The sequence below is a fragment of the Thrips palmi genome, unplaced genomic scaffold (assembly GCF_012932325.1).
Source record: "Thrips palmi isolate BJ-2018 unplaced genomic scaffold, TpBJ-2018v1 HiC_scaffold_3, whole genome shotgun sequence".
Lineage (NCBI taxonomy): Eukaryota > Metazoa > Arthropoda > Insecta > Thysanoptera > Thripidae > Thrips > Thrips palmi.
The window spans coordinates 9,319,994-9,328,098 of NW_023144630.1; positions in this window are offsets into that span (position 1 = coordinate 9,319,994).

An 8,105-nucleotide genomic window follows, 5' to 3' on the forward strand; every position below is an offset into this window, starting at 1 on the left:
ACAAGTTCCCTTCGGCTTTCGGTCTTCGGTGGGACTTGGCTTCGGGTCCAGCTTCGGCTGCGCGCTCGGGTGCCGCGCTCGGGTCGGCCCGAGCGGACCCGAGAGGACCTGAGCGGTGGCTCCCTATCAAGACGTACCGTGCCGGCTGTGGTGGGGGGCCGGGGCAGTGGCGTGGGGGATGCCCGCCTCCCTCCCGCCCGGTCCAAGAGCATGTGGTCGTCATCCAACATGCCTCCTCACAGGCGGTGCCGTGGCACAGTGGTTACGCTTGCGCACACTGAAGCCACAGAGACTGGGTTCTAGTCCCGGCCTCCCCATCCTTTTCAATGTGGCCGTGTACCCTCATACCTTTCGGTATGAGGCGCATTCATATCCGTATAGAGAGTTCAGGGAGGGAGAAGTGGTGGGGGAAGCCGATTGGCATACCTAAAGGAATAGAGGGCTATATCTTGCCTCCACAAGGTATAGACTTTTATACCTCTCAAAGGGAAAAAAGTTATACCTTGGGGTGGTTTAGCTTCCTAGGTGAAAAGCCCAACCTCAGGCTAACAGTGCTGTTTCTTAAAAGTTGTCTTTGCATTTAAGAAGAATTTAATGTAGACTAGTGAAAAATTGAACGCCTTATGTTCGTTACGAGTTACTCGCAGTAGTCGATTTCACTGCCGAAGTCGCTTGGAAGCGTGGTTGGATGTCAGTTTCGAACCCGGAATTCCGGATTACTGCACCGCGACGCTACCAACTGCGCCACGAGTGAGCTCTGCGAGGCGGGCTCTAGGATGTGGATGACTCCAAGCCTCTCGGCGGAGACTCCGCTAGGCAGCTGAAGCGCTCATCCAAGGGCCTCCAAACACGACTTCACATGACGAAGATCATCCAAATTTGTTCTTTACGTATACTGGTTGTGAAGCGTCTAATTATCACAATTTTAACTGGCAGGATGAGAATCAAATATAAAAAGTCATAGTAATTTTGAATTTTAAGAAACAAATTATTGCATTTGGCAAACAATCTCAAATTTGATGAACCTGTTTATCAATTTTAATAAAGTTTCTGAGAGCTACCAATATTTTCATTACTTGTCAGAAATGTTTATGTAAATGTAAGAAATTTTCTTAAACTTCACAAACCTTTATAAGTTTTCATATCCTTCCAAAAGGTTATTAAAATTAAGATGTCATTATGTATTAAATTTAAGAATTTTTTTTAACAGTGATGACAATCACTAGAAATTTATGCCTACCTAGAAATACAAAAAGACAAATAACATAGTACCCTAAGGGTGACATTTGAACATAGACAGTCAACTTTTTTGAACTCGAATGAGTGGTAACCTAATGGTGCTCTTAGGTTTAGGAAGTAGCGAACCATTCTCCCGCACACAACATCTTTGTGTGTACTCAGTTCACACTTCTAGGTGCGTGCTTCGGCAAGTACACACCTAGAAGTGCATGCTTGTAAGCACGCACCTAGAAGTGTGTACTGAGTACACACATAGATTTTTTGTGCGGCCGCCGCATGAAGACTGGACACAAGGATGTCTCGGCGTTCCTGCCCTGGACTGAGAAGGTGGGGTTTGATTGGCTGACTCGACACGTCTCTTGCTCAGAGCTGGTCCCGAGGGGTACGTAACCCTCGAAAATCGTGTACAGCGACTGTCAAAATCTACAGTCAATTTGACTATTTTGACTGTAATTGACTGTAAGACTGTGAAGTGAGTGCTTGACTGCGATTTGACTTTTTGACTGTAGCACGACTGTTTTGACTGGAGCATGACTGTTTCAACTGCAAGATGTCCCGCGTGGGAGAATCTGCAGTCTGAATTGCACCCAAGAACTGAAGTCATACTTCACCTTGCAGTGAATAAGGAGGGAAGTTAAAGTGTAACTCAATTGATCTTAAAGTGTTCATAAATCTGCTAGTTTGAAGTATGCATTGACCACAGTTTAACTGCAGATATACGACTGCAGCTCAATTGCAGTTGAAGTGCAGTTTAAGTACACTTAACTGTCATTCAACTGTACTCTGACTGCAAAAAATCTAGTACTTATTTCGGACGTTTCAGTTTTAACTACAGTTTTGTCGGACAGTTCAAAACAGTTTTGTAAAAACTACAAATTTGAGTAAAAATATAAATAAAAGTGTCGAGAATTGATGGCCCTCTACAGTCACGCCCTTCCTCTTCCCTCCTTTCTTTGCTTTGTCGTGTAAGTTTGTCAGTCTGATGAGTAGTGGAACCCGGGCGGCCGCGCTTGTCGGTCCGCAGCGCTGCCATCTGCGCCACGGAGACATCTGAGGGACGGGGTCCAGCGCGGGCGATGCCACTGGCCGTGCCCGCGCGCTCAGGTAGACGAGGGATTTACCGCAACTCCCGCCCGGCGCGGGCCACTCCACGGGAAATTTTCACGTCATTTGTCCGGACATACCGGTTTGGAAGCAGTGCGGAGCTTCACTTTGCGAAATTCAAAGAGATTAAATCACTTTTAAGTGTCAGCGCTGAAGGACATTCAGAGTGAAGATGGTAGTACACTTGGACTACTAGTGGGACAAACTGTAAGTGTAGTTTCTGACTGCATCATGAATTGAGCCCGGGACTGTATATGCCATACACTAGTCTTTACTTTCCAAGTGTAAGTAAAGAGCAGTTAGAACTGCATTTGATATCAACACTTTGCACTTGTAAATGAAGCTAACTTGAACTGCGGTTTCAACTGCATTTTGGAATGACAGAGTGGACTGCAGTTGGATCTTACAACGGAGTGCAATTGAAGGACAGTTTTTGTCCACTTTAAATCATACAACTGACTGCAGCGGACGATACAAAACTGATTACACTTTAAATACAAATAAAGGGAAGAAAAGAACTACAGAAACGGACTGCAGATGAACAACTGCAGTTTCATCTACAGTTCCACTACAGATCCTTCCACGCGGGGTACGGGAAAAGAAATAAAATCGCAGGGAAAACTGAGAATGAAAGAGACCGCGGTAGACAGCCCGAAGGGTAGGCAACCCGTCGGTCACCGCGCGGGGCTAGGCGCTGAGGTAGGCAACCCTTTCTGCTGCGAACGCCTTCATGTGGCATTTATGTAGCCTTGTCTTGCCGAAGTTGGGAGTGGAGTGCACCATTGTCTCCATGAGTGCACAGTGTAATAGCCTAGCAATAGTCTAAAATGGCAATGGTATGTTGAAGTTGTAAAATAATCATTTGCTCTAAGGTTAATTTGGTGTAGATCATCCATTTTAAAATTTAAAGTTCTGAGTATACTTTCTACTCTATCTCAGTTTCTATTCCTCTCAATAAGAGTCACCTCGACGCTTGAAAATTTATCGGCTGACAAGAGCCACAAGGCATTTATTTCATTCTTAAGTAAAGCCGTTCTTTCACTTCTGTTGCAAAGAAAAGAACTCACTGTACATTTAAAAGATCATCAAGGAAAACCTTAATACGTACCAAAAATATCGTCGGCAGTGAAAATAGACCGGAGTCGCCGGAGACCGAGGACGAGGGCTGCGGGATAGAGTGGGGTGGGGGGCGAGGGAGTCGGTGGAATGACTTCGGGGGGAATACCATCAGGAGCCCAAGCAAGCCGAAGAGAACACGAAGGCAGTCGGCTGCGACATACGCTACCCGCGTTCGGCGCACTAGGAATCCGTAAAATACTCCAGCTGGGTCCTCAAAATTTGACTGTAAATGACTGTTTTGACTGTAGTGACTGTCGATGGACTGTGTGACTGTAAGTGACTGTAAGTCACTGTTTTTGCGACTGTTTTCGAAGCGTACAGTGACTGTTCCGAGTTACGTACCCCTCGGCTGGTCCCCTCTTGAAAGGTTCTTTCCTTGTTCCAATCTGAAGTGCCTAAAACCATTATAAAGTACTGAGTGGGCATCCTGCTTTGCCAACATCTAATCAGCAGGATTTGCAACTCAGCAGGTTTCAAAACAGTCCCGTTCCACCGCGTTCCTTCTGATTAAGCTCTAAAGTTTGATTGCTCCGCGGATTGCTTCTTAAACAAACCAGAACCCAAACCTGAAGACATCTCGTAAGTCGAATGAATGAGTTTTGGCAGAGCTGGAGGGTTTAACATCAAACTGAAGTTGCAAGGTGAGGGGGCTTTCCTTCGTTAAAGTAAATAAACGCAGACTGGAAAATCATTATAAATGCAGATCACTCCGCCCTTTGACGATCACACAATGGTTACGAGTCGTGTGGTTTCGCACAAACCAATGTGTTATGGTCTTACACTCACTTTTTCAATTTCAAGTGGGGAAGCCACCTTTGCTTGCATCTCCTGGTGACATAAGACAGTTTGTTCTTCAAAAACCATTTAGACATTTTCAAAGTGTGCTTATAACCGATTACTACCATCATTCCTCCGAAAGACGATATTTAAACACAAAATCTTATTTTAGTTTTGACCAAGTTTAATTCCAAAAATGAAGAGGAATCGGTGGGAGTCGGTGTGGAACGCGGAGGAGACGCACTCAAGGCATAGAAAAGACCCACCATTTTGTTCGCGTGCAGAGCTCGTCAACCTGTTGACCTCAATCGGCTCCTCGCCTAACAATAAAAGGAAAGGAAACTTGGAACTTAAAGACATGAATCCGTTTGTTTGCCTATGAAATATGTATATAAACAACTGTACCTTCACATTCTTATTAGTGGCACTGCAAGCAGAAAACTATGTCGTTCTGAAGTACTAAGCAAGATGGGTCGGTATGTACAGCTTTGCTACAGCCAGCGCATTTTTCACTGGTTAGCTGACAAGGCAAACAACCTGAACGAATCCCGGTGGCCAATAAGTAAGGGGGCTGAGTGTGCGAGTGGAAGTTGTGTGTGAGACCGGTGGGTTGTAACGATGAGGTATTTTGCGATGGTGAAGAGGAGCAAGAAGAAGATGCGGCGGTAGGGGTGTAGAACATCACAAACCCTTATTTGTTTGGCGGCCATGATGGCGCCACCCGCCCCCGCCCCGCAAGCAGACGCACTGCCTAAACAAATGAGGGTTTGTTATGTTCTACCCCCACCGCCGCATCTTCTTCTTTCTCTTCTTCACTATCGCAAAATACCTCATTGATGTAATTCCGTATGCCCCTCCCGCCCCTCCCCTATTGGGTTAAGAAAGTCATCCTACACGTGAAAAGACGTGTCTTGACGTCGGACTAATGTGCCAAACTCATGGCATATTTTTGAGGCGATGGGCATTTGCGGTGAGCCAGAAACATCTGTTTGTAATTTCCGTCAAGCGTGATTTCCGTCATGTTTTCAGTAAATTTCGTCATATTTTATAGGGGGAGTGTCTTGTCTTGGCTTAAGTAAGAGGGGCCCATCCCGCCTCTTCTCTCCGACCACTTTCGTGGCCGCCGCGGTCACCTCAGCCACGTACCGCTCCGATGCCCGGGTGTGCACTGCAGGGGCAGTATCTCTAGGCGGCACCACTGTCCTTCTAAGTGTGGTACAGACAACAGATAATGCATGGGCGGTCAGCCCAAAACTGTGGTCACCCGTACTTACCAATGTGGCATTGCGGTCAATACCCCTTAAAACCAGTGGTCACCAGTACCACACAAAACCATGGTGAACACCACAGCAAATATGTGGTCAGTCCTCAACACCTCATGAAAGGGCGGTTTTGACCACACAGTAATATAAGGTAACGGCTAAGTTATAGGCTTGTACACCACTTTATAGAGGCGTGTAGTTCTTGCCACATTTGGCCTGGTCGCAGCACTGTTATCCAAGTTGCAATGATTTCAACACAAAAACATGCGATGATATCCAAAATGTGATTCCCACGAATCATTGCTCCCCAGATGCGATGACTTTTGTATCACAAATTTTTGCAATGATAATCGCACATTTCTGCAATGAAAGTAGGAATTATTGCATAAAAATGCGATGATGGCAACACCAAATCTGCATTCAATACAGTTTTTTGCAATGATCATTGCAAAATTCTGCGATGCAGCAGGTCCTCACACCTTTTTGCAATGATCATCACAGAAAAGAGCGATGAAATTCGTATCGCGCTGAAAGTGCGGTCTGCATCGCAAGTGGAATAAGAGTGAGCTCAGCTTATTCTGTGGGCCCACTATCGAGAAACACCCCACATCAGATGATATCATCTGCGAACCCGTGCATCGGAGCGGTACGTGGCCGAGGTGACCGCGGCGGCCAAGAAAGTGGTCGGAGAGAAGAGGCGGGATGGGCCCCTCTTACTTAAGCCAAGGCAAGTGGAATCATGCCCAAGGTTGGAAGCAAGCAGACTTAAACGCCACCTCAATGCGTTTCCAAGGCGCCAGAAACACCTGGGTAGCAGGCCGGGCAGGACTCCACGAGCAGAAACCTCGTAGTGAGTCCTGGGTAGGCGCACGAAAGATAAAGCTTGCCGAGCTTAGGACCTGCACAAAACAGGCAATATTGAGCCAAAACGTGAAAATCACACTTCCGCGCGACTCCGCTTCGGGCTCCACCGTCTCTACCCAGCGGCTCGGCGGGAGCTGGGCTTCTTTTCGCTCTTTCTTCTACACCCAAAGACAACTTTTTGTCGCCATTGGACGTGATTTGGCTGTCTTTTCATGCAAGAAAATGTCAAAAAACTAATTTTTTCCTTGTAAAAATAGCGAAAAATCATGCACATTTTGGGCTCTTACGAGAGTGTGAGCGAAGTCCTACACCTTCCAATACGTGGAAATGCTTTCTTGCGACCAAGAAAAGACCATCCAGTCGAGATACCATCAAGCCGACTGCCTGGTCATTTTTACGATTCGAAAAAATACTACAAAACTATGAAAAACCACTTTTTTGCGTAAATCGGCCTGCAGGGTGATGAAGATCAACTCCAATCGAAAAACCGACCACGTTTCTGAACTCAGCGCAAAGAAAATACATCGAATGAGTGCCATTCAAAAGTCGAAATCGAAAAGTCCCTCTGAACGACGCGCCCTACTGAAGAACAAGAAGAATCTCATAACCGGAAATGATGCCGGCAACTTAACCTCACTCACCCGTCCGAGTACATCATTAATAAAGTTTTTCGATTCGACACTTTTTCAATATCAATTTAGCTTGTGTCAAATGCTTTTTGGCAAAGGAAAGAAATATATTCGTTAGCATTACTCCAGGGGTGTGCAACTCGCCTCTGGCGGGCGACGGGCGCCTTGCGGGCGCTCGGCTGTTGGCTGTGGGCTGGCCGCCTGCGTAGCCGAGCTCGCACAGCGCTGGCTGGCTGGCTCGCTGCGCTCAGCGAGCGGTTCGATCCCAGCCAAACCAGCGCGCCGCTCAGCCGCATCCGTCCTTGTCTTTCCCATAGGTCGCCCTGAGAGTGAGAGAGACGGCCGATGTGCTCGCTTCGTCTAGTCGAGTTCACACCTCAGCGTCGGTCGCCCAGCCGCACTGCCGCCTGTCACAGACCAGCCAGCCCGGGCCGGCCCCGGCATAAGCCTTGGCTCGGCAGCGCCCGCGCGGCTCGAGCGTCTGCCCGCCGGGCGACTTCGGCGCCCGGGGCAGCGCCCGGGGCGCCTGAGTTGCACACCCCTGCATTACTCCCTTAAAACAGGCTCACTACCCACTCACTATCTACTCTATTTCCGGTTTTGTGATTCTTCTTGTTCTTCAGTCGGCGACGACTAGAATAGTCCATTGGTTCATCTTGTTGTGCTGGGTGTGGTGGTGGATTGACTGCGATGTGGCTCTTGACGGGCTGGCTGTTGAACTTGTGGCTGGTGAGGAGGTTCTGGTTGGGCTGGTGGGCGATGATGTTGCTGAACGGCACATGTGCTGGACCCAGGGCGCCATGGGGGCACAAGGGCGTACTTTGCAGTACACCCCTGTGGCACCCTGGGCTAGTTGTGTGGCACACACACACACATTTCTTCTTCAGAAATAAGTGCCGTGGAGCACTACAAAGCACAGAACACTGATGAAAGACAATTTCATCAGCACACGCATATGAAACCTTACGAACTATTTTGAGCATACATAATACATGCTGATTTACTTTGTTATGAAGAAACAGTTTAGTGTATGCTCAAAATGCTTTATTGGAGCAAGGTACCTTCCTAGTTTGTTATAAAGAAACAGTTAAGAGGTATGCTCTTCATAAGC